Genomic DNA, 27176 nt, shown 5'->3' with positions numbered 1-27176 from the left:
TTTCTATTTGAATTCTTTCATAATATCCTTTTTTCATATTCCAGTGAGAATTAAACATCACAAACCCCAGTGACTCTCCAAGAAGGAGAGAGGAGGCACGGTTTGTGTCCAAGAATGATCCAAGGGCTAGGACCCCTAGATTGTGTATTCAGTGCTTGAAGGATAGATACCTGTGTCTATCTGATTATTAGGCTTCTTGCCTCTCATGGCACTAAAAACTAGAGACTGAAAGATTAATAAGACCGTTCAAAATTTTAAATTATAAATTATATATTTAAATTTTTTATTACATAAGGGTAATTTTCCATACCTTCTTCATTTTGGCTAACCTTCTTTATTATGCTTTCCTCTAGACTCACACATGAAGGAGAACACACAGCATTTGCTTCTCTATTCTGGGCTTATATTAATCATAATCTATATATTTTCAATTCATTTACTTTGAAATTTTTTTTACTTGAATACATTTCCATTGCACATATGTACCACATTTTCCTTACCTATTCATAAGCTGATGGGCATCTAGGTAATTCCATGTCCAAATTATTGTGAACAGAGCAAGAATGAGAATTGGTGTACAAGTGTCCTACCAGTATTTCCACAATAGGATATAGACTCCTCTAGCTATACTCCCTGAGGTGATATAGATGGGTCCTGTAGGAGTTCTGTTTTAGCTTTTTGAAGACTCTCTATACCAATTTCCATAGTGGTTGTACCACTTTGCACTCCTAGCAACAGTGAATAATGGTTGCTATTTTTGACAACTCTACCAGTATACATTGCCTTTGATTACTTTATATTAAAAATTATTTTTATTTTATACATAAGGGTGTTTTGTCTACATGTACATTTATGCACCATGTGTTTGGCTAGTGACTCTGGAGGCCAGAAGAGGGCCTCAGATTCCTCGGAACTGTAGTTACAGACAGTTGTAAGATACAACGAGGATGCTGGGGATAGGCTCTGGGTCCTCTGGAGAGAATCAAGAGCTCTTAACCACTGAGCCATCTCTCTAGACCTGATGTCATGATAATAGCTGTTCCAATTGCAATGGAGTGGAATCTCCAGGTAGTTATAATTTTCATCTTCCTGACAGGTAACAACATTGAACACTTTAGAAAATACTATTAGTTATTTACTCTCTTCTTTTGAAGGTTTTCTTTTCATATCAGTCTTAGTTAGGTTTTACTGCTGTGAACAGACACCATGACCAACTCTTATAAGGACAGCATTTAATCGGGGTTGGCTTACAGGTTCGGAGGTTCAGGCAGGAATATAGTAGCATCCAGGCAGGGATGTTGCAGGAGGAGCTGAGTGTTTTATATCTTAATCTAAAGGCCTCTAGGAGATGGTTAGGAGGGAGTGACACACTTCCTCCAACAAAGTCACACCTACTTCAACAAGGGCACACCTCCCAATTGTGGCACTCCCTGGGCCAAACATATTTAGACCACCACAGTTTCTATAGCCTATTTTAATTGGGATCTCTGTTCTCTTAATGTTTTGCTGTTTTGATTGCTTTGTACAGTCTGGATATTAATTCTCTTTTTGATTTGTAAGTGATGATAATTTTCTACCATTCAGTGGGCAATTTTATTTGCTTTATGGGAGCTCTTAGTTTCCTGAGGGCCCATTAGTTATTTGTTGGCCTTATTTCCTGAGAAAGTGCCACTGTAGTTAGAAAGGCATAAATATGCTCACAATGTGCAGTGGTCTTCTTGCCTTGGCTTCTGGCAGTTTCAGAGGACCTGAGTTTACATTCCTATCCTTGGCTCCATTTGAAGCTGACTTTTGGGGAGAGTGAGTTTAATTTCATCCTGCAGCATGTGGATAACTGATTTTTGCCAACACCATTTGTTGAAGATGCTGTGTTTTCCCTGGGGCACAGTTTTGTTGTCTATGTCAAAAAGTATGTGGCTATAGTTGCATGCACTTAAATCAGGCCTTTCTATTCCATTATTCGGTTTGTCCATTTTTATGTGCCGGTACCATGCTGGTCTTATTACCATGTCTCTGTAAATATAACTTGAGATTGGATATAGTAATTCCTGTAGTATAATTTCCCCCCCTCAGGATTAACTTTCCTATCCCCGGTCTTTGGTGTTTGTTTTTCCATATGGATTTTCTTTTTTGATTTTTTAAAAATTTCTGTGAAGAATGAAGTTACATCTTCTGCAATGGCAATGACTCTTTAAATTGCTCTTGATAGGATGATAATTTTCACAATAGTAATTCTACCAATCCATGGCTTAGCTAGTCTTTACTTCTAATGTTTTTCTTGACTTATTTTTTCAGAGTTTTAAAGTTTTCCTTGTATAAGTCCTTCACATCCTTGGTAGAATCACTCTAATGGTGGTTTTTTTTTTTTTTTCCCTTCTAGTGTGAAAGGGGCTCTTTTGCTGGTTTTTGCACATTAGGTATATATCCTGGTGCTTTCCAGTAAATTTTTATTAGCTGTAGGAGTTTTTTGGTGGAATATTTTAGATTCCTTGTCTTTTTCAGTTTAGCAATAGACACATATATTAACTTATTTTTAAAAAGAAAATACAAGGTTAAGCAAACCTTTAATGGGTATCCAGTTAGCTTCCTTGGGCACCACACAGCCATGTCTTCTGACCTGTGTAAATAGGCTATTGAAGTCCTGAAAAGAAGACAAATAATCCACTGGGAAGAGGAAAGGGTGGCAAAGCCTGGGAGGCAGCCAGATGGCTTATTGTAAGAAACTCGGTTCTGAAGCTTCTTTGAAGCCACCTACATGGAACATGCATACAGATAAGCATTATTCTGCCCCCACCAGTTCTCTAGAAGTGCAATCTGGCAATCTGGACCATACATAGATCTCAGACATCAACAGGTGCCATACTTCCAGCAAGAGTTCAATAAATGGATAAAGTTTTGGCCATGAAGACACCAATATACAAAACTTTCATTGACTGTATTTGAATAACTTGCAGTTCACTATACTTCTGTGCTCAGCTTAAAACAAAGCCAACATGGTCTACTCATCTGATACCCTAGAAACACATTTTACAACGAAGAATTTTACTGTTAATGTACTGGAAATTTTTAATTTAAGTAACTGATATTTTAAATACATGGATGTCAATTAAGGTATAAAAGAAGAAAGGCAAACAAATACACATGATGCCTTCAACAGAACAAAATGACTCCAAAGTAAAGAAAGCTATCAAAGGGCTTGAAAAAGATATAAAAACAATGATTATTGATAAGAGAAGAGTATGGACAGAAACTTCAATAAAATTAAGAAAACAATTCCTTTTGTAAAAAGCTAAGCAATTACAGCCAAGGTCTTGGAGGCACACAAACAGCACAGAAAACTGACTCAGTAAAATTATAGATGATTTATATTTAGGTCTTGAGAAGCATATAAATAGCCTGGTCCAGCCCCTAGAAAGATCCTAGATAGATGAAAAATGGCCATTTCTAAGGTATATAATTCCAAGTAAAATCAGCCGTCAAAAGTCCAAATTTTTTTTTATAAAAACCAAGAGAACACAACAAAGCTCATATAAAATAAATTTTGTTTTTGTTTTTGTTTTTGTTTTTGTTTTTGTTTTTTTTTCGAGACAGGGTTTCTCTGTATAGGCCTGGCTGTCCTGGAATTCATTTTGTAGACCAGGCTGGTCTCGAACTCAGAAATCTGCCTGCTTCTACCTCCCGAGTGCTGGGATTAAAGGTGTGTGCCACCACGCCTGGCATAAAATAATTTTTCTTAGAGTAAAGGCTGAATTACTTTTTAAAATTTTTTCTCTTACTGGATATTTTCTTTATTTACATTTCAAATGTTATACCCTTTCCTGGTTTCCCCTCCAGAAAACCCCTATCCCATCCTTCATCCCCCTGCTTCTATGAGGGTTTTCCTCCACCCATGCACCCACCCACCCACCTATTCCTGCTTCCCTGCCCTGGCATTTCCCTACACTGGTGCAACGAGCCTTCACATGAGCCTTCACATGGGCCTCTCCTCCCATTGCTGCCTGACAAGGCCATCCTCTGTTACATATGCAGCTGGAGCCTTGGGCCCCTCCAGGTGTACTCTTTGGTTGGTGGTTTAGTTCCTTGTGAGCTCTGGGGCATCTGGCTGGTTGATATTTTTGTTTTTCCTACAGGGTTGCAATCCTCTTCAGCTCCTTCAGTCCTTTCTCTCACTCCTCCATTGTAGACCCCTTGCTCAGTCCAATGGTTGGCTGAGAGCATCTGCCTCTGTACTTGTCAGCTCTGGCAGAGCCTCTCAGGAGACAGCTATATCAGGCTCCTGTCAGCAAGCACTTCTTGGTATCCACAATAGCATCTGGGTTTGGTGATTCTATATGGGATGAATTCCCAGGTGGGGCAGTCTCTGGATCTTCTTTCCTTCAGTCTCTGCTCCACACTTTGTTTCCATATTTCCTCCTGTGAGTATTTTCTTCCCCTTCTAAGAAGGACCGCAGCACTGACACTTTGGTCTTCCTTCTTCTTAAGCTTCATGTGGCCTAGGAATTGTATCTTGGATATTCTGAGCTCTTAGGCTAATATACACTTAACAGTGAGTGCATACCATGTGTGTTCTCTTGTGATTGGGTTACATCACTTTTTATTTAAAATAAATTTATACATTGTGATTATATTTTCCCACCCCAATCCCTCCCTAATCTTCTCATCCACTGAACTTCATGTCAACCCTCTTTTCTTTTTCCTTCCCTCTTAAAACACAATAACAAAAACCTTAAAATGAAAGTTAAAACAAACCAAACACAATAAGACAAAAAAATTTCTAAACAAAACAATGAAACAAAAAGCTCATTAAAAAAAATCACAGAGTTTGTTTTGGCTTGGCTAACTATTCCTAGGCATGGGACCTGCTTTGGGATGTGGTTGATATACTATCCAAACTCCACTGGAGAAAATGGATTTTCTCTCTATAAGCAGGCGTCAATTGAAAATAGCTTGCCAGTTAGGGGAGAGAGCTTGTATCTACTTCCTTCTCTCAGTGCTGGGAATCCATCTGGTTTGAACCTTTCCAGGTCCTATGAATGCTGCTACAGTCTCTTTTAGATCATATGTGCATCAGTTTTGATGTGCCCGGGAGACACTGTTTCCCTGTTATCATCCACCACCTTTGCATCTTACAATCTTTCTGCCATTTCATTCAGGGTTGAGTGCTCCAAAGTCTATCACTCTTTGTACATTTTTAATCTGTGTTTCTCTATGTTAATTCCCATCTACTACAAGAAGAAGCTTCTCTCATGAGAGTGAAGGAAAGCCCTGATCCATGAGAAGAGTAACATATCATTCTGAGTCAATTTCTTGCATTGATCATTTAGCAGAATAATGACAGTGTTTTCTCTGGACCCATGACATATCTAGTCTCAAGTTTTTGGCCACTTTAGTGGTGTCAGGTAGGTGTTCCATCTCAAGGACTTTAAATTCAAGCAAAACCTAGTGAGCTACCCTGGGCTAGTGAAGTCATGGATCTTGGAGGAGAAACTACAACCAGCACTTTATTAAGTCACCATAATTATTGCATCCCGCTCGACCGGCAAGAAAGACGCAACAAACCAGAATCTTCCGCGGCAAGAGCTTTATTGCTTGCTTCTCAGGAAGATCCCGAACCGGGAAAATGGCGCTGCTTTTATAACCCGCAGCGTGACGTTTCAGCACCTGATATGGCGTGACAGCTCCTGATTCGTTGCTTGCCCATCACCCCACTATTACACCCCGAGAATGGGAGTGACTAGGAGTGAGTTCACTCTCGCACCTGCGTACAAGGCTTGTTTACTAGTTAGGCACAGCGGAGGCCCACGCCATCTTATAATGGCGATTGTTCGCGGCACACATGGCTCTCCTCAGAGATTACTGGCGGCACGCACACGATTGCTCGGAGCACGTACCGGCTCTCCACACATAATCTCTAACTACATTCTAAATATTTTTTCTTATACCTATAGTAAGTACAGTCCTCACCACATATGAAACTGTAAGTTTTCTCACCAAGGAAACTTCTCACTTCTCTTTGCAACAGAGAGAGATCATTAACCTATAATACAACTACCTCACCTAATGCTAAGATTCATTATGGAAAAGAGAGTAGAAAGGTTGTAAAATCCAGAAGATCAAGGATATTGCTATAAGATTATGTCTCCTAGGAATGTCGGAAACTACCCTCAGAAAGTCTCGCTTTCATGGCTACATAAACATGAGCTGAACTAGGACAACAGCAGTATACGTGCTAGCATGGACAGGAGAAAGCCCAAGAGGACTCAACCCTAGAAAAAACTCTAGGCAACTAAGAAATGCTGAGAGCAAGTGAAATATTCTTTCTCCAGGGCAGTGCAATGACTTAACAATATGCAATCCATTCCTGGTAACCCATTTAATTCCATAAAATCACCAGAGGTTTGATTTGATAGTGTAAGATGTCTAGTTGGAACATTACGTCTTCCATTATTTGGTGACTCTATTTAAATTCCTTTAATATGTATAGCTACTTTGGAAAGCTTCTACAGTAGTAAGTTTCAAAGACCTTTAGTGTTAGTTGTCCCTTTCTATATTTCCATCTTTACCCTTGTCTCCTGTCCCTCTCCTTTTCTAATCTTCCTGTCCCCGTTTTCTCTCTATCTCAGCATAACAGTATATTCTATTTCCCTTTCCATGGGAGATCCTTTTCTCCCCTGGTCCCTTACTAAGTGCCTAATTTCTGTGGTTATTCTAATTGTAGCACATATATCAAACGTTAAAAGTTAACATTACCATATAAGAAAAGAATATGCAGTATGTCTTTTTTTTAGGTCTGAGTTATCTTAATCAGGATGATTTTTTCTAGTTCTATTAATTTATTTGAAATGTTATAATTTTATCTTTATAAATCTGAATAATATTACATTGTATAAACTTACCATATTTCCATTATTCTTTCATCAGTTGATAGGCATATAGGCTGTTTTCAATTTCTTGATATTGTGAATAGAGCAGTAATGAACACAAATTAACAAGTATCTCTGATGTAGGAGTCTTGCGTATATGTCAAAAAGTGATACAGCTAGATCTTTAGGTAGATAAATTCTCAACTTCCTGAGGAATTTCCATGATCTCTATAGTGACTGTACCAGTTTAGCAGCAGAATTCTTAAAAGGAATGGTATAGTCCATGATCAAATGATATGACATTTTCAAATTATTAAAAGAAAGTCATGAACCAAAAAATCATATGTAGCAGAAATCAAAGCTCATTTTCAATGCAAAGAAAGATGGATAAAATTAATTACCCAGAAGCCAGTTTGAATAACTGTTCTCTATAGGCTCATGTATTTCTAACACTGGTCCCTAGTTCATTGTGCTATTTGAGGATGTTATAGTACATTTAAGAGTTGGGGCCATGCTGGGGAAAGTATGTTACATGGGGGTATGCTTTGAGCCTTGGCCTACTGACTGTTCTCTCTATGTGTTTCCTTTGCATGAATGAAAGCATGATCTCCCTGCTTCTTCCTCCTAGTCCCCACATTTCCTGCCTCTCTAGACTCTATCTGGAACTGTGTTCCCAAATAAACACTTTCCTACTCTGAGGTCTTTCTCCTCTGAGTACTTTTAGGCCTGATATTTTATAATAGCAACACAAACACAGATAATATTGCAGAATTATGAGAAATGCTTAAGGCACTAGACATGTGCCTTGGAACTGAGTTAATAATATAGAAGTTGTCCTCTTGGAGTTGTTTAGACTAAGTGCAATTTCAGATTTGAATTCCTCACTTTTACTCCTATGTCTTCCTCTGTCTTTAACAAATCTCTTTACATTATATTTATTGAACAGCACAGAAAATGTGGTATAGGAAAGGAATGAGAAAAATCTTTAATAGAGTTTCACAAGGAAAGAAGTTACTTTATGACTGCCAACTGACCCAGAATAGTACTCAGAACTGCAAACAGATGTTATTAACCTCTATCCTCCTGTTTCTTTACAGTGGATATTTTGTTGAGATTGATTTAAAACTATTGCCTAGTTTTAGCAAATGACTCCCAAAACACACACACACACACACACACACACACACACACACAAACAAACACAAACACACATACTATGCTGCCCACTGTTCTGGGGTCAGAGAATAGAAGAATACATAATTTATGATTCAATCTATATATTTAGCTTATCTTGGAAAAGTTGATCAAATGGAAATTCAAAGGACATTGGTGGCATTGTTTCCCTAAATGCAAGTTTTAAGGAGGCTGAGTACACAGTAAGGCAGCACATTGAGAATATAATAATAAATGATCTCAAAATACTTTATTAACATGTTTTGAAGGTCTGGAGACAATTTCAGTTTCTGAAGCCAGGAGGTATTTAAAAACCTTTCTCCACAGAAATGCATAGATATCTATCATTATGAGAACAAAAAGTATAAAACTCAGTGATAGGCAGAGGCTCAAAGAGAAAGATAAGAGAATCAAATCTTATCAATACAGAAAACAACCAGCCCACAATGATAACAAGAGAAGATAAAAGGAACAAAAGAAATAAAACTCAAACAGAAACACTTAAATGGCTGGTGCATAGGTTTATATGACAATTATAGCCTTGAATGCTAACAGATTAAATTGTTCAATTAAAACACTTAAATTGGCTAAATGGGTAACATAAAACTCAATGATAACACTACTTACAAGAAACACACTTGGGAGCTGGAGAGATTGCACAGTGGCTAAAAGCAAACACTATTTTTGCAGAGGAGTCAAGTTTGGTCCCAGTGTCCATATTAAGTGGCTCACAAAAACCTGTATCTCTGTGGATCCAGCACTCTCCTCTTCTGGATTCCGCAGACATTTGTACCCAGGTGTGTGTGTGTGTGTGTGTGTGTGTGTGTGTGTGTGTGTATAGAATAAAGGGATGGAAAAAGATATTGCATACAGATTGAGATCCAGAGCAAGTTGGAACAGTTACATTTTAATCATATCAAATGTCTATAAACACAGAGAAAGTCATTGCATGTTGCTGAAGACATCAATTTAGCAAGATGAAATTAGTGTAAGTATATATCACCCAATACTTGAATATCCAATCATGCAAAACAAGTATTAAATATAAAAGGGGGCATAGACTCAAATATAGTATCTAGAGTTCAACATTCCATTTTCATTAAAGACAGGATCATTCATTCACACAAAAACTTAACAAGGAAATGGGCAGATGATTTTTTACTAAACATCAAATGGACCCAACAGACTTTTATTGAACATTTCACTCAACAGTTGCAAAATGATTATTGTTTTTAATCTGCATATGAAGTACTCTTGTGCATGGACCATTGTTAGACTACAAAAAATCCATAAATTAAAAAATAACATTATGCTTATTATCTGCTTAGAGTGGAATAAACCTAGAAATTAGCAACAGATAGAAGCTAATAAATTCAGGCTATTAAACAATGTAATCTTGGATGAGCAATATGCCAATGAAGAAACAAAACAGGAAATAAAAGAATTCTGGAAGAAATTAAAATGGAAACAAGGGCTGGAGAGATGGCTCAGGGGTTAAGAGAACTTGGTGTTCTTCCAGAGGTCCTGAGTTCAATTAGAACAACTACATGATGACTCACAATATCTGTAACAGTTTCATGTATCCATATAAATAAATAAATCTTTAAAAAAAATAGAAACAAACCAAGCAAAGTTCATGGGATACAACACAAGTCACAATAAAACAAAAGCACATAGTATAAGCACTTATAGAAAAATAAGAGAAGTGGTTCAAATAGAAGCCTGGTTATGCAAATTATACAAAAATAAGCATCTTGGTTATGCAAATTATACAAAAATAAGCAGAAACTAAGTCCAAAGCTAGTGGAAGAAAATAAAGATCAAAGATCATAGCACAAAGAAATGAAATAGAAACTGTAAAATGCAAATGACGAACAAAGAATTGAATTTTAAAGAGATCAATAAAATTGGAAACATCTTTAGGTAGATTTTCTTTAGCTGTACCCCCAAAAAAGAGAAACATCCAAATAAACTGAGATAAAAGAGGAGACAATACACCTGATAATACAGAAGTACAAAGAGTCACTATGAATTAATATGAAGAAATATATGCCAATACATTGGATAATCTAAAAGAAGGGATTACATTTCTGAACACATTTAATCCTAAAAACCGAGTTATTCTCAGAGTAATAATGAGTCATGAGAGTAAATTGCTAATAAAATCTTTCTTCAGGGAAATCTCCTGGCCAGAAGTCCTCTGTTTATCCAACTTTCAAAGAAGAGCTAACACTAATTCCCTTGAAACTATGAAAAAGTTTAAAATGAGAGAACTCTTCCAAACCCAACAAATGTGATAGCAGTATTCTAATATCTAATAAGACATGAACAAAACAAAAAAGAAAACTTGATTCATATCTCCAAAGAGCATAGTTGTAAAATTCTCAACAAAATACTAGTGAGCAAATAAAAAAATATAACAAGAACACTGTTTACCATGATCCATTGGGTTTTATTTCAGGAGCACAAAGTTAGTTTATGTCAAAAGAACAAAAATCATATGGTTATTTCAACAGATGCAGAGAAAAGTACTTGTAAAGTTTGCTAAGTACTTGTAAAGTACCATTCCTTCATAATAAACTCTATTGAAGGAATGTCCTTAAAATAAGAAAGTGTAGACATGATGAGCCCACAGCTATCATAATGAATGAGGGAAAACTGAAGGCACTTTCTGAGAGACCAAGAATAAGACAAGGATGTCCATTTTTCTGAGTGTTTTCAGTATAGTATTGGGTAACTAAGCAGTGTGGTTAATTATTCAAGAGAAAGACATGCAACACATCCATATTGTCAAGAGAATGTCAAAGTAAGCCTGATGACAGACATCTGATTTTACATAGAAAGAGCAGCAATTCATTAAAATCTGTTAGAAGTAACATTGCATGTTATTAAAGTTGAGGATCTCAAGCCACCATCCAAAAACTAGCAGCATGTTAAAAAAGTATCTATCAATAACTATCTAGTTGGGAAATAAATCCAGATAGCAACTCCACGATAGCTCTAGTAAGATAACATGAAATACCTAGGAATAAATTCAACCACGTAATTCCATGGCTAATCTTTTATTGCTAAACTTTGCAATAAAAGTTGCAGAAGACTGAGAGAGAATCTTTCCACATTCTAGGTGAGAATATAAATTAGTTCAGAAGCAGAAATAAAGCTCTTAAAACATAAAAATACAGCTACCACATGATCCAGAAACGCAACTACCATTCACATAACCAACAGAAATGAAATGAATATGTTAAAGAGCCATTTCATGCCATCATTCATTGTAGCACTATTCAAGATGACCAAGAGATTGAAACACTTCACACCCATTAACTGATGAATGCATGACAAGAATGTGGTATTGTATACACAGGCCAGTACTATGTTTTATAAAGAGGGAAATCTTGTCACTTATGACAGTCGCGCACAAAACTGAAAAACAGCTACATGAAATAAATCATATTTGATAGAACAAATGCTGTGTCTCACTCATATGTGGAAGAGGATAGACCAGTAGTCACTGGAGACTAGGAGAGCAATGGGGTCAGGGTTACATGTTGGTTGGATAACATCAAAATAGTTACGTGTGAGAAAGAACTTTAAATATTCTACAGTATAGTAGGGTGACTGTGGCTTACAGCAATTTATTACTTATTTTATAAATAACTACAAGGGAAATATTTAGCAAATAAGAAAAAATGCTAATAATTACCCTGATTTCACCATTATATATTGTATATATGTATTATTACACTGTATTCTATAAGTATGTATAATTGTAATGTTTCAGTTAAAAACGGAAATATTTGATGCAGTTGATACATGAATTAGCTTGATAATCATTCCACAATGTCTACATATGTCAATCCATCATACTATACTCCATAAATAGATATAATTATCCGTTATAACTTAAAATTAAGAAAACAACCACAGAAATCCCAGGCAGGACTTCCATGCAAGCTCAAGACACATGATCATAAGTCAACCTATATATTGGCAGAATAGTTTCCTTCCAGCCACTGACAGTAATTAGTCTAGTCACAACTTATAAATATTAAAAGACTTCAAGAACATTTCCAACATGGCCATCAAGCCCAGAGCCTAAAGAAAACATGTATCACCCAGGGTAAGTCAGGAAAGAGCATATTTTACAGAGTTACATTTTAGTCCTGTTTATTTGAATAATAACTGAGAATGTTGCTGTGGAAAAAGAATAATTAGAAAAGAGTCATTGAAAACTTTAAAATATGCTTTCTGAAATAAAAATAGTTGTCAAGAGAAATGGCAGGAGGAAAATAATAACAAGAGTACCTGAAGATGTAAGCAAAAAAAAAAAAAAAAAAAAAAAAAAGCCAAAAAGTAAAATGTGTGATACAAAGTTAAGGGAACGCAGAAATCAAATATGAATGTTTCATTATGTCTGCCTAATGAAATTTGTAGAAAAAAAGTAGAAAAATGAAATAAAATCAAGTCTTGAGGATCCTGAAAAATGGCATGAATATTTATTCAGAGAACTGATGAACCATTTCTGTTGAAATTATAGGACACAAAACAGTAATAACTTTCCAAGAAAGGTCAAAGCTTTGACAAAGGAAAACCAATCCAAGAGACATTGCACAGCTCATCAAAGACACTGAGTACTGGGTTCTGGGTAGCTAGAGGGGGTCAAGAGAAGTGGCTGAAAGGTTCAAAGATCCATGAAGCATTACAGAGAGATTTCTGAGGTGATCTATACTTACAATACATCTAAGTACATGAGAGATATATAATTAAATTTGTCATATGTGGCATTTATTTGACATCATTCGATTTAGCTCTCAAACACACACACATATCTTTTCAAGCATGCACACACACATATCTTTTCAAACACACACACGCACACGCACACACACACACACCACACAAAGGTATATAAATTATTTTTGAACATCTGTGAACTATGTATGGTTAAACATTCAGAACCTTTTCTTGTAGTCCCTTAAACTACATCAAATATTATAGTTATTTTGCATGCTAAGATTTCTTAGTCCCAGCTAAGCATAACTCAGTACTTGTTGATCAACCTTTTCCAGCTTTTTGTTTCATTATTCTCTCTATGGCTGGTAACCAGTATTCTACTTTCAAATTTCATGATATCAACACTTTTAGCTTCTATATGAGAGTGAACATGCAGCATTTGTCTATTGATTATGTAACATTCAAATGCATTTTCGATTAAATATATATGTGAAAGAAAATGCTGAATCTAAGAAAAAGTAAATCTAATCCAGGATATCATATGAAGAAAATCTGAGGGAGCCTGTAATCCAGGATGTTTGGAATGCATTCATTATAAATTGGAATTGGGTATTGGAATGGGAATTTGTCTTCCTAAAGGAGACTGATGCATTTTAAAACAATTTATTAAAAGCCAATTGGTATTAAGCTGTTGTACCTAGAGTAATGCCCTGGCAACATTCAAAACATGTTCAGCCTGCAAATCTACAATCTCTCTCTTTTTAAACATTTTTTATTTTAAAAATCACATTAAAAATAACATGACATGAGAATTTACACACATATTTCATTTTGGTTGATGGCCCACTTCCCTTATCTCCTTGCTCCTTTTTCCTCTGTCCCCTTTACCCTGAGTGTCCCCCTGAGAACCAAGCCTGAACCTCTGGGTGATGGTCACCTCCTTCTACTTTGCATCATTCGATATTTGTATTATTTCTTTCTATCATTCTACCTATGGACTAAATGGCAAATGAAACTTTGATCATTGCATTTGTTATGTAGTAGGGCACACTTATTATAGTTGAAGAACAATTGCTTTAACATTTCTTTAGTTATATCGTAAAATTTATTCATCTGAGAAATGAAGTTTTTCCCAGATTATTTGTTATAGAAAGCAATTAACTTCTGGTTAGACCCTTTTAGCCGTTATGGGGAATGTTTGTATATCTTCTCTAAACCAGAAAAGTAAAGTAATTCTATTTATGTTGTTCAGATGATTGGTTTTGTGACTGTTCCATTAAATGCAGGGGACTTTTCATTGATGAGCATGACTAACCAAACCTGATATGGCTCATACTATGAAAGTTAAATATAAGGTTCATCTTTCAGGTCCAGGAAAGCATTACAGCAAATTCTGACACAAAGTCAGTTTAGAATTCAGCCTTAAAACTCAATATTGTTATTGTTGTTTGTTTGTTTGTTTGTTTGTTTGTTTTGCAGAGTATTAACATCTCTGTATGTGAAGTATTTTATAAGACAAACCAATTCAATAAACCTACAATAGACTGTGTGGTTGGACATAATTAACAGCAAACATTCTTCTGGTCCAGGATTTGTCTCAACCTAAATTTGACCTTTTCCCAAGCTTTTATTAGTGGTATGGAAAAGGATTAGAATTGCTGATTTCAATAGTCTGTGATTTTAGCCAAGATTCCTATGTCAAACTGAATAAGGGGGATTTTAGAAGGAAGTATGATATAAATGTTGCTGTTATGACCCTTTGTTCTTGTGAGAAGTGACTGTAGAACATTATCACTTGGGAACTATTCCTATTTCTCACATACAAAAGTGAATGGATATTTACAGAGTTTAAATTGGTATTTGCTAAGACTATAATTAAATGTTTTTAACAGTTTTATTGAGGCATAATATATAGGCATAATATATATGCTGCTAAATTTTTTGCATCAAGTATATAATTTAACATTTTTTTAAAGAAAATTTAGAATTACACAACCATTGTCACAATCTAACTTTGGAAGAAATATTCGTTACACTTTCAACCACTCTGTAGTATTCCCACCCAAGCCACAGGCACGCAGGGCTTTTGTCTTTTTAGATTTTCTTTATTTTTATATTTGTTGTCCTTAGGTTTTTATACAAAGAAAATTTTAGGGGATGAGGTGTTTTTTCTCCGGATCCTTTCTGAGCACAGCATCTCTAAGTGTCATCTGTATTGTATAAGGACTGTACATTTGTTCTGTAAGCAGAAGTCACCACTGGGTTGATTTCCTTTTTCTTTTTTTCTTTCTTTTTTTTTTAATTAGGTATTTTCCTCATTTACATTTCCAATTCTATCCCAAAAGTCCCCCATACCCTACCCTCACCCCCCTACCCACCCACTCCCACTTTTGGCCCTGGCGTTCCCCTGTACTGGGGCAGTTACAGTATTGCAGACAATAACAGCTGTTTGGCTATTAAAAATTGGAGATAGTTTTCTTTTTTCTGGAACATATTTACCAGTTTCCCAGTGATTAATTTTAATATTCCTAGTACTTGTTTTGCAATAAAAATTGTTTTTGAGAATTTTCTTTTCATTTGTACTACTTTCTCACCATTTGGCCAGAGAAATGTGCTAAGATGAGAAGGAAAGAAAATGCTACTGAAATAAGACATCAGAGGATTAGAACAACAAAAGTAATTCCTTTTTGTTCTAGACTTCCTGTTTCTTTGATTGGATTGTGTTCCTCAATATGTCCAAATTGTTTCAAAGTATGAAGTTAAAATGGTTGAAATAAAAGAAAATGAAATTTCTTTGTCTTGAGGCGGGATTTCTCGATGAAACTAAAGTGGTCCTGAAACATATTGTGTAGTGCAGGGTGGCCTGGAATCCATTGACTTCCTGCCTCAGTATCTCAGCGCACAGAGTACCCAACGTTTTCAATGGAGGTTGTAAGCTCCTGAAGGGCAGATACAGCTTTTTGTATTAAGATGTGTGCTTGTACTTATTCCTGTTGACTTTAAATCTTGTGTGAAGTGACAACTATAAAAACTGTTTCAATTTTCCACTTATTTGGGAGTTATTGCTGGCTCTTGTTGATTATTTTTCCTTGACTTAGGTAAAATAAGTGTATGTTGACAGACCTCTACTTTAATCTTTTATTTATCTTATCCTCACAACAACTATATTATTAACTCCCCGAATATCTAACAGAAGCAACTTTTAAGCTTCTTGCGATTCAATTCTGTCAAACCTCTTCAGATTTCTGTACATTTTGTTAGAGTAGACGTACCAATTGTTTTTCTACCCAACAGAAAGTACATTTTAGATTAAATATATTAGATTGAATTATCTTTGGATGTAGAGTCAGTTTGGATGCTTTCTAGATGTAGTGAAGGGCTAGCTTGACTCCATCTTAAGGCTAGAAAAAAATCTTGTTAAAAGGTCAAAATAAGTTCATTCTTGTTATCTGTAAAATTTAAGTTTGACCAGGTCTTCTCCCATTTTCTGGAATTTGACATGTTCCACACTCTATCTACTAACCTCCAATCATGATAAAATAAAAATGTCCTGCCAAATAATTTTGAAATGTTCAGTCAAGTTCCTATATATCCAAAGTTCCTCAGAATATCCCACAGCCCTTGGATGCCTCCTAGTCTTACAGATTTGGGAGCTATGTTATCGCCAGTATATTCTGTGTTTAGTGCTTTCTTCTCAAACCCCAGTTTAGGGGGATAGACATGTCTGACAGAAAATAAAGCTTGCATTATTTGACCAAAGAATTTAAGTAATGGTTACTCTTGTTTGTTGGGATTAATAGGACCATCATGGAAAATGTCTCTGAGCTTCAATTTCTTCATATTGAAGGCATAGCCCATAATATTTACAGTACTGTACTTCAAAAGTCATTGTGAAGCTTTTAGATATAACAAATATTTAAAATATTTAACAAAGATGGTTTTGTTAAACTTGGGGAAGAAGTCATTCTTTCTCCCAATATATTTTATCTTTCTTCTCTTATATTCTTAATATATATCCTTTCAAAATTATTCTATACTCTATAAAATAGGATCCCACATTGCACTGAGATTATTCATTGAAAGCAGTGATGATTGCCAATACCCATGTCCATTAGTTGCCAGGTAGAACGTAAATAAACATGTAAAGGCTATGGCCAATATTCTGGATCAGAATTTGTGCAACAGAATTAACTTAGTGACTTTGACCAACTCATTTAATAGCCTGTGCTTTTGAAGGAAGTGGTACAAAGTCAATTAGTTTTTTTTCTAAGTTAGTTTTAAAAATATGCTTCTTATTCTGTTTCATCATCCCATCATTTTCTACATTATAATGAAATCTTCAGTCTTCCTGTTAGCTCTGTTTGCCAGCTTGCACTACACTATTTAATGTAGTGTGTCACTATGCTAAATGGATGATTAACAACTGCTCTGACCATGAAGGTTATTTTATGTTTGCATCTTCTAATAACGTTCCTGTGAATGAGTCTTACTAGTTATTTGTTTCATTTTCTTCCCTTAGATCTACTTGGTGTCCAAAGATACTGTATATCTTGGACAGATATGCAGTTGAAAATTTGTGAACAAGTACTTAGAAAATAATGAGCAAACAAATATCTAAATAAATCTTTGTTTTGGTAGATTGCAGTAGAATGATATATGAGAAACAATTCATAGTGGCTCAGCACTTGCTGCTCTTCCAGATAAAACAGATGACTCATGTTTATTCCCAGCGTTCACCCTGGGCAACTCACAACTGCCTATACCTGCAGTTCTAGGGGATCTCATGTTTTCTTCTCACCTTGTAAGTGCAAGTACATGCATGATGCACATACATGCACTCAGGCAGACATACATATACATAACTTTTTTCTTTTTTATTGAAAATAGATTTCCCCCTCAGATAATATACCTGATTATGGTTTCCTCTCACTCCACTTCTCCCAGTTCCTCCCTACATCCCCTCCCATCGAGATCTACTCCCTTTATATCTCTCATTAGAAGAAAACCAGACTTTTAAGAGATAATAATAAAGTACAACAAAATAAAACAAAATAAGATAAAACAAGAACTATCATGTTGGAGTTGGTCAGGACAAACCAACAGAAGTAAAAGAGCATAAGAGAAGACACAGGAATCAGACACCCACTCTTTAACACACTTAGGAGTCCCACAAAAACACTAGGATCTCGTGTGTAATGCATGTGGCCTTTGTATAATATTGAGTATGTTTGAATGATTTCACTTTTATTTCTCCCCTTGATTAGCTATGAAATCCAGGTGAGCTGAGGGGAGTGTTTCTATCATACCACACAAAATGACACTGGAACTTGAAAAGGCAACATAACTTTGTACTTCATTTCTTGGTCCTGTCATTGTTGATACATCTAGATAAATACTGTTTAGTATGGCGAGGCTTTTCCGTGGATCCACCTCATCTCATGAACCATTTCTCTTTTGTTGTCATCACTGTGACCAAAGGAAACAGTTGATGCCAGATGTCCAAGTGAGCTGAGCACCTAGCCAGCTTGGGAAGTGGTGGCTAAGTATAAGTTTTGCTTTTTAATTTTTTTTATTTACATCAAATGCTTCCCCTCACCTAGTCACTGCCTCAGAAAGGCCTTTTCTCTTCCCTCACTTGCTTCTCTGATAGATTGGGGGACTCCATGAGTATCCCCCAACCCTGCAGCATCAAGTCTTTGCCAGAATAGGCACATCCTCTCTCACTGAGGCCAGACAAGGCAGCCTTGTTGGAGAACAGTTACCACCCCAGTCAGGCTACAGATTTAGGGAGAGCTTCTGCACTAGTTATTGGGGGCACCACACAGAAACTGAGCTGCACATTTGCTACATATGTTCTGGGGACCTTGCTCTTTTGTTGGTGACACAGTCTCTAAGGTTCCCAGGGGTTCAGGTTGACTCTGTTGTTACTTCTGTGGGTTCTTTTTTTTTTTTTTTTTATTTTTTTATTTTTTTTTTTTAATTTCTTTTTTTTTTTTCCATTTTTTATTAGGTATTTAGCTCATTTACATTTCCAATGCTATACCAAAAGTCCCCCTTACCCACCCACCCCCACTCCCCTACCCACCCACTCCCCCCCTTTGGCCCTGGCGTTCCCCTGTACCGGGGCACACAAAGTCTGCGTGTCCAATGAGCCTCTCTTTCCAATGATGGCCGACTAGGCCATCTTTTGATACATATGCAGCTAGAGTCAAGAGCTCAGGGGTACTGGTTAGTTCATAATGTTGTTCCACCTATAGGGTTGAAGATCCCTTTAGCTCCTTGGGTACTTTCTCTAGCTCCTCCATTGGAAGCCCTGTGATCCATCCATTAGCTGACTGTGAGCATCCACTTCTGTGTTTGCTAGGCCCCGGCATAGTCTCACAAGAGACAGCTACATCTGGGTCCTTTCAGTAAAATCTTGCTAGTGTATGCAATGGTGTCAGCATTTGGAAGCTGATTATGGGGTGGATCCCTGGATATGGCAGTCTCTACATGGTCCATCCTTTCATCTCAGCTCCATACTTTGTTTCTGTAACTCCTTCCATGGGTGGTTGTCAATCCATTCCTTAATTCTTCCATAAGAGTCCCTGACCTGTGGGTATCTGCATCTGTTCCAGTCAGCTGCTGGGCAGAGCCTCTCAGAGATAGTTATGCTAAGCTCCTGTCTGCAAGCATAACAGGCCATCATTAATAATGTTCTTGACCATGGGATGGGTTTCAAGTTGGCCAGTTATTGTTTGACTATTCCTCCAGTCTCTGCTCCATTTCTGTCTCTGCATTTCTTCTTTCCTCTTTTCTTTTCCGTTTCCTTTCCCCTTTCCCTTCCCTTTTCCTTTTCCTTTTCCTTTTCCTTTTCCTTTTCCTTTTCCTATTCCCTCCCCTCCCCTCCCCTCCCCTCCCCTCCCCTCCCCTCCCCTCCCCTCCCCTCCCCTCCCCTCCCTTCCCTTCCCTTCCCTTCCCTTCCCTTCCCTTCCCCCTTCTCTCTTTCTTTAAAAAAAAGATTTATTTATTTATTCTATGTATGTGTGCAACTGTTGCTCTCTTTAGACACACCAGAAGAGGGCACCACATTCAATTACAATGGTTGTGAGCCACCATGTGGTTGCTGGGAATTGAACTCAGGATATCTGGAAGAACAGTCAGTGCTGTTTAACCACTAAGCTATCTGTCTAGCACCCCTTGCATTTCTTATAGACAGGACAAATTTTGGGTCAAAAGTTTTGTGGGTTAGTTGGTCTCTCCATCTCTTTCCTGAAAGGGGGGGGTCCCTGCCTGGATACAAGATGTGGCCTCTTCAGGTTCTATGTCCCCACTGTTCTGCATCTCAGCTAAGGTCACCCATATTTGCTCCTGGGAACTTCCTCCTTCTTAAGTGCCTGGAAAAACCACAGCTGCAGATTTCTTTTTTTCTTTTTTTTTTCCATTTTTTAAATTAGGTATTTAGCTCATTTACATTTCCAATACTATACCAAAAGTCCCCCATACCTACCCCCCCACTCCCCTACCCACCCACTCCCCCTTTTTGGCCCTGGCATTCCCCTGTACTGGGGCATATAAAGTTTGCAAGTCCAATGGGCCTCTCTTTCAAGTGATGGCCTATTAGGCCATCTTTTGATACATATGCAGCTAGAGACACAGAGCTCCGGGGTACTGGTTAATTCATATTGTTGTTCCACCTATAGGGTTGCAGTTCCCTTTAGTTCCTTGGGTGCTTTCTCTAGCTCCTCCATTGGGGGCCCTGTGATCCATTCAATAGCTGACTGTGAGCATCCACTTCTGTGTTTGCTAGGCCCTGGCATAGTCTCACAAGAGACAGCTGTATCTGGGTCCTTTCAGCAAAATCTTGCTAGTGTATGCAATGGTGTCAGCGTTTGGAAGCTGGTCATGGGATGGATCTCTGGATATGGCAATCACTAGATGGTCCATCCTTTTGTCACACTTCCAAATTTTGTCTCTGTAACTCTGTCCATGGGTGTTTTGTTTCCTATTCTAAGAAGGGGCAAAGTGTCCACACTTTGGTCTCCTTTCTTCTTGAGTTTAATGTGTTTAGCAAATTGTATCTTATATCTTGGGTATCCTAAGTTTCTGGGCTAATATCCACTTATCAGTGAGTACATATTGTGAGAGTTCCTTTGTGATTGGGTTACCTCACTCAGGATGATGCCCTCCAGGTCCTTCCATTTGCCTAGGAATTTCATAAATTCATTCTTTTTAACAGCTGAGTAGTATTCCATTGTGTAAATGTACCACATTTTCTGTATCCATTCCTCTGTTGAGGGGCATCTGGGTTCTTTCGAGCTTCTGGCTATTATAAATAAGGCTGCTATGAACATAGTGGAGCATGTGTCCTTACCGGTTGGGACATCTTCTGGATATATGCCCAGGAGAGGTATTGCGGGATCCTCCAGTAGTACTATGTCCAATTTTCTGAGCAACCGCCAGACTGATTTCCAGAGTGGTTGTACAAGCTTGCAATCCCACCAACAATGGAGGAGTATTCCTCTTTCTCCACGTCCTCGCCAGCATCTGCTGTCACCTGAATTTTTGAACTTAGCCATTCTGACTGGTGTGAGGTGGAATCTCAGGGATGTTTTGATTTGCATTTCCCTGATGATTAAGGATGTTGAACATTTTTTCAGGTGCTTCTCTGCCATTAGGTATTCCTCAGGTGAGAATTCTTTGTTTAGCTCTGAGCCCCATTTTTTAATGGGGTTATTTGATTTTCTGGAGTCCACCTTCTTGAGTTCTTTATATATATTGGATATTAGTCCCCTATCTGATTTGGGATAGGTAAAGGACCTTTCCCAATCTGTTGGTGGTCTTTTTGTCTTATTGATGGTGTCTTTTGCCTTGCAGAAGCTTTGCAATTTTATGAGGTCCCATTTATCGATTCTCGATCTTACAGCACAAGCCATTGCTGTTCTATTCAGGAATTTTTCCCCTGTACCCATATCTTTGAGGCTTTTCCCTACTTTCTCCTCTATAAGTTTCAGTGTCTCTGGTTTTATGTGGAGTTCCTTAATCCACTTAGATTTGACCTTAGTACAAGGAGATAGTAATAGATCAATTCGCAATCTTCTACATGTTAACAGCCAGTCGTGCCAGGACCATTTGTTGAAAATGCTGTCTTTTTTTTTTATTAGGTATTTTCCTCGTTTACATTTTCAATGCTATCCCCAAAGTCCCCCATACCCACCCCCCCCCCAATCCCCTACCCATCCACTCCCCCTTTTTGGCCCTGGGGTTCCCCTGTACTGGGGCATATAAAGTTTGCAAGTCTAATGGGCCTCTCTTTGCAGTGATGGCCGACTAGGCCATCTTTTGATACATATGCAGCTAGAGACAAGAGCTCCGGGGTACTGGTTAGTTCATATTGTTGTTCCACCTATAGGGTTGCAGGTCCCTTTAGCTCCTTGGGTAATTTCTCTAGCTCCTCCATTGGGGGCCGTGTGATCCATCCAATAGCTGACTGTGATCATCCACTTCTGTGTTTGCTAGGCCCAGGCATAGTCTCACAAGAGACAGCTATATCTGGGTCCTTACAGCAAAATCTTGCTAGTGTATACAATGGTGTCAGCGTTTGGAAGCTGATTATGGGATGGATCCTTGATTATGGCAATCATTAGATGGTCCATCCTTTCGTCACAGCTCCAAATTTTGTCTCTGTAACTCCTTCCATGGGTGTTTTGTTCCCATTTCTAAGAAGGGGCAAAGTGTCCACACTTTGGTCTCTGTTCTTCTTGAATTTCATGCGTTTAGCAAATTGTATCTTATATCTTGGGTATCCTAAGTTTCTGGGCTAATATCCACTTATCAGTGAGTACATATTGTGCGAGTTCCTTTGTGATTGGGTTACCTCACTCAGGATGATGCCCTCCAGGTCCATCCATTTGCCTAGGAATTTCATAAATTCATTTTTTTAATAGCTGAGTAGTACTCCATTGTGTAAATGCACCACATTTTCTGTATCCATTCCTCTGTTGAGGGGCATCTGGGTTCTTTCCAGCTTCTGGCTATTATAAATAAGGCTGCTATGAACATAGTGGAGCATGTGTCCTTACCGGTTGGGACATCTTCTGGATATATGCCCAGGAGAGGTATTGCGGGATCCTCCAGTAGTACTATGTCCAATTTTCTGAGCAACCGCCAGACTGATTTCCAGAGTGGTTTTACAAGCTTGCAATCCCACCAACAATGGAGGAGTGTTCCTCTTTCTCCACGTCCTCGCCAGCATCTGCTGTCACCTGAATTTTTGATCTTAGCCATTCTGACTGGAGTGAAGTGGAATCTCAGGATTGTTTTGATTTGCATTTCCCTCATGATTAAGGATGTTGAACATTTTTTCAGGTGTTTCTCAGTCATTCGGTATTCCTCAGGTGAGAGTTCTTTGTTCAGCTCTGAGCCCCATTTCTTAATGGGGTTATTTGATTTTCTGGAGTCCACCTTCTTGAGTTCTTTATATATATTGGATGAAAATGCTGTGTTTTTTTCCCACAGGATGCTTTTAGCTCCCTTGTCAAAGATCAAGTGACCATAGGTGTGTGGGTTCATCTCTGGGTCTTCAATTCTGTTCCATTGGTCTACTTGTCTGTCACTATACCAGTACCATGCAGTTTTTATCACAATTGCTCTGTAGTACAGCTTTAGGTCGGGCATGGTGATTCCATTAGAGGTTCTTTTATCCTTGAGAAGAGTTTTTGCTATCCTAGGTTTTTTGTTATTCCAGATGAACCTGCCGATTGCCCTATCTAATTCGTTGAAAAATTGAGTTGGAATTTTGATGGGGATTGCATTGAATCTGTAGATTGCTTTTGGCAAGATAGCCATTTTTACTATATTGATACTGCCAATCCATGTGCATGGGAGATCTTTCCATCTTCTGAGATCTATTCATTCTCCTGACCTCTGCATCCTGATCCTGCAGTCTCTATTCACTTTCTCCTTCTCTTCCAAGCACTTCCCTCCCTCCCACTGCCACTTATCACTATTTTGTTATGCCTTGTACATGTGATTCAACCATCCTTCCTTGGGTCTTTCTTCTTGTTTAACTTCTTTCGGTCTGTGGGGTGTATCAGTAGTATTCTGTACTTAATGACTAATGTTCACTTATTAATGAGTACATCCCATGCAACTCCCTTGTGGTCTAGGTTACCTTGCTCAGGGTGATATTTTCTAGTTTCATCTATTTGTCTGGAAAATTGATGTCTTTGTTTTTAATAGCTGAATAATATTGCATTCTGTAAATGAACCACATTTTCTATATCCATTCTTTGGTTGAGGAGGTCTGAATTGTTTTCAGTTTCTGGCTATTACAAATAAAGCTTCTATAATTACAGTTGAGCTCATGTCCTTGTGGTACGGAGGAACATCTTGGGTGTATGCCCAGGAGCAATATAGCTGGGTTTTCAGGTAGACTGTTTCCGACTTTCTGACAAACAGCTGGATTGATTTTCAGAGTGGTTGTACAAGTTTGCAATCACACTAGCAATGGAGAAGTGTTTCCATTTCTTCACATCCTTGCCAGCATGTGCTGTTGCTAAAATTTTTGATATTAGCTATTCTGATTGGTGTACAGTGGAATCTCAGAGCTGTTTTGGTTTGCATTTCCCTGATGACTAAGGGTGTTGAACATTTCTTTAAGTGCTTCTCTGTCATTCAAGATTCCTCTGTTGAGAATTCTATGTTTAGCTCTGCACACCATTTTTATTGTATATTTTATTTATTTACATTTAAAATGTTATCCCCTTTGCCAATTTCCCCTCTGGAAGCCCATCTTCCCTCCCCCCTGCTTCTATGAGGGGGCTTCCCCACCCTCTGTACACCATTTTAAAAATTGGATTATGTTGCTGTTGGAGTCTAACTTCTTGAGGTCATTACACATTTTGGATATTAGCCCTCTATTGGATGTAGGATTAATGCAGATATTTTCTCAATTTTTAGGCTGCTGTTTTATCCTACTAACAATGTCATTTGCCTTACAACAGCTTTTTAGTTTCATGAGATCCCATTTATTGATAATCTTAGAATCTGAGCCATTGGAGTTCTGTTCAGGAAATTGTCTCCTGTATCAGTGAGTTCAAGGCTATTTCCCCCTTTCTCTTCTATGAAATTTGGTATATCCTGTTTTATGTTGAGTCCTTGATATACTTAGACTTTTTTATGCAGGGTGATAAATATGGATCTATTTTCATTTTTCTATGTGTAGATATCCAGGGGAGGGATCTCAAAGGGCAGGATTGGTGCAGGGGGAAAGGGCATAGGGTCTCAGAATAGAGAAGACCTCCTGGGAAGCAAGTAGGGCTGTGGGGTGGGTTGAGGTGCATTGATCTGCGACTGCTGGTATAGATGTAGACAGGAAGGAGGGTGGAGTTCAGACAGGGTGGGGCAGAGCCTACAACTACTTTAAGTTTCATTTTTGGTTACTTTCTCCTGAAAGCTTCTGTTCACTCTCAGATCATTTTATTTCCGATTCCAATGGAGCTCAGCTCTTCTAAATGATATTTTTCACTAAGGAAAGCATACGTGTAAATTTTCAGGGTATCTTTCGATTTTAAAGATGGACTAGAGCATAACTGTCCGATGTAGAATTCCAGAGACCAAGTTTGTCAGACAGTTTAGATACTAAAGGGTTCATCTTAGACAAATCTTCCAATGGGAATTCAGTGACACTCTGTTTTCCTAGGGACTTCAACATGGAAATTGGGAAACTATGTTTAGAAGGAGTTCATGATTCAGGTAAACAAAGCCACCAGCCTCACTCACATTGGCATGATTTTCTGATTTCCTAAGACTGTTGGAATTTCAGGACATATGTTGTCATATGTAATAGAAATATGACAACGGAAATAGGAGAGAGCCCCTTTCCCAGCAGTCATATTCTTTGTCGATGCCCTATGTAACTCAATGAGGTTTTTATGTTATAGTGAATCATTGATACTGACATGGGGAGAACCCCGAGTTTATATCATTTACCTCTATAAAACTGATTTCTGTCTCACCAGTTCTGGGTGGCACTATTACATTACAGTCATGTTAAAATAAAGATTGAAATTTTAACAAGGTTTTTTTCTGGCAACAAAAAAATAGTTGTTCTTAACTTTGGTCAATAAAACTTCTTTGTGCAGTGGGCATTAATCAGTCAGTGGAGAGATGGATACGCCAACACGTGAAGAAGAAGAGACTGAGTACTCAGCCCTACACAGAACTATATTCCCTCATCCAAGGCTTAAGAAATATGGAAGAGAAGATAGAAAGAGAGTAAGATTTAAAGGATGGGAGATGTGCTGGATATGAAAATATCCACATAAGGCAAACACAAACTACAGGTAATGGGTGGTAGAGTAACTGCCTTCTCTTTCTTTGTATACAAACAGAATATGTGCATGGTGTGTAGTGGGGCATTCAGAGCCATCCTCAATCTAGAATTTTCCCCAGTAGTAGTAACTCTGACAAAAGTACATACTCCTTTTTTTTTTAAATGAAGTATGTTTGTTAGAAGGAAAAGTGCAAAAACATGAGTCAATGTGCACATTCAATGTAAAAATTTTATCATATAATGATGTAATCTAAAATGACTACAATATCAAATCATTGCTGACTTTTTTATATTTATTAATTTTTTTGGGGGGGTTGCTTTCGAGACAGGGTTTCTCTGTATAGCCCCGTCTGTCCTGGAAGTCACTCTGTAAGCCAGACTGGCCTCTAACTCAGAAATCCGCCTGCTCTGCCTCCTGAATGCTGGGATTAAAGGTGTGCGCCACCACACCCGGCTTATTTATTATTTTTTATTAAAATTTATAATGAGAATTTGATTCTAAATTTGTTACTTTTTTCTTTTAAATAAGATTTCCTCGCACATGCATCTGTGGAAGAATTTAATTCTGTCTTAAAATATTTGTATTTTTGAGATTTTCATATATGTGTGTAAAGAAATATGACTGCATCCTTTCCCCATTTCCTTCTTCCAATTTCTCCTCTGCTCCTCCATTATGTCCTGTCCTGAATTTATATCTCTTGTCTTTTGATAACCCACCAAGTCAAACTAATATTGTTCATATGTGCATGGGTATTATGGGGCCATCCACTAGAACATGGGAATCACACCAGTGACCACATCCCCCCAAAAGAATAATTCTCTTCTCCCACAAAGTACCAACTCTGAATAGGCCTTCAGGAAGGGCCTAGAGATGCCAGACATTTGGCTGCTGTGATCTCCTGAAGATCTTGTGTAGGTAACAGTAGCTACTGTTAATTTATAATTCTGATTGTGATGTCATTCATGAAAGATAGCATTTCACAGCACTTCTGGCCATCCTTTAACTCTTACTGCCTGCTTCTTCTCCATGATATTCCCTGATCTTTGGTTGTGAAGGAATGTAGAAATCATGTATAGGGTTGAGTACTCTG

Source organism: Mus musculus, chromosome 12 (genome assembly GCF_000001635.26).
Source record: "Mus musculus strain C57BL/6J chromosome 12, GRCm38.p6 C57BL/6J".
Classification (NCBI taxonomy): domain Eukaryota; kingdom Metazoa; phylum Chordata; class Mammalia; order Rodentia; family Muridae; genus Mus; species Mus musculus.
The sequence above is the reverse complement of the archived record's forward strand: the minus strand, read 5'-3'. Positions refer to the sequence as shown.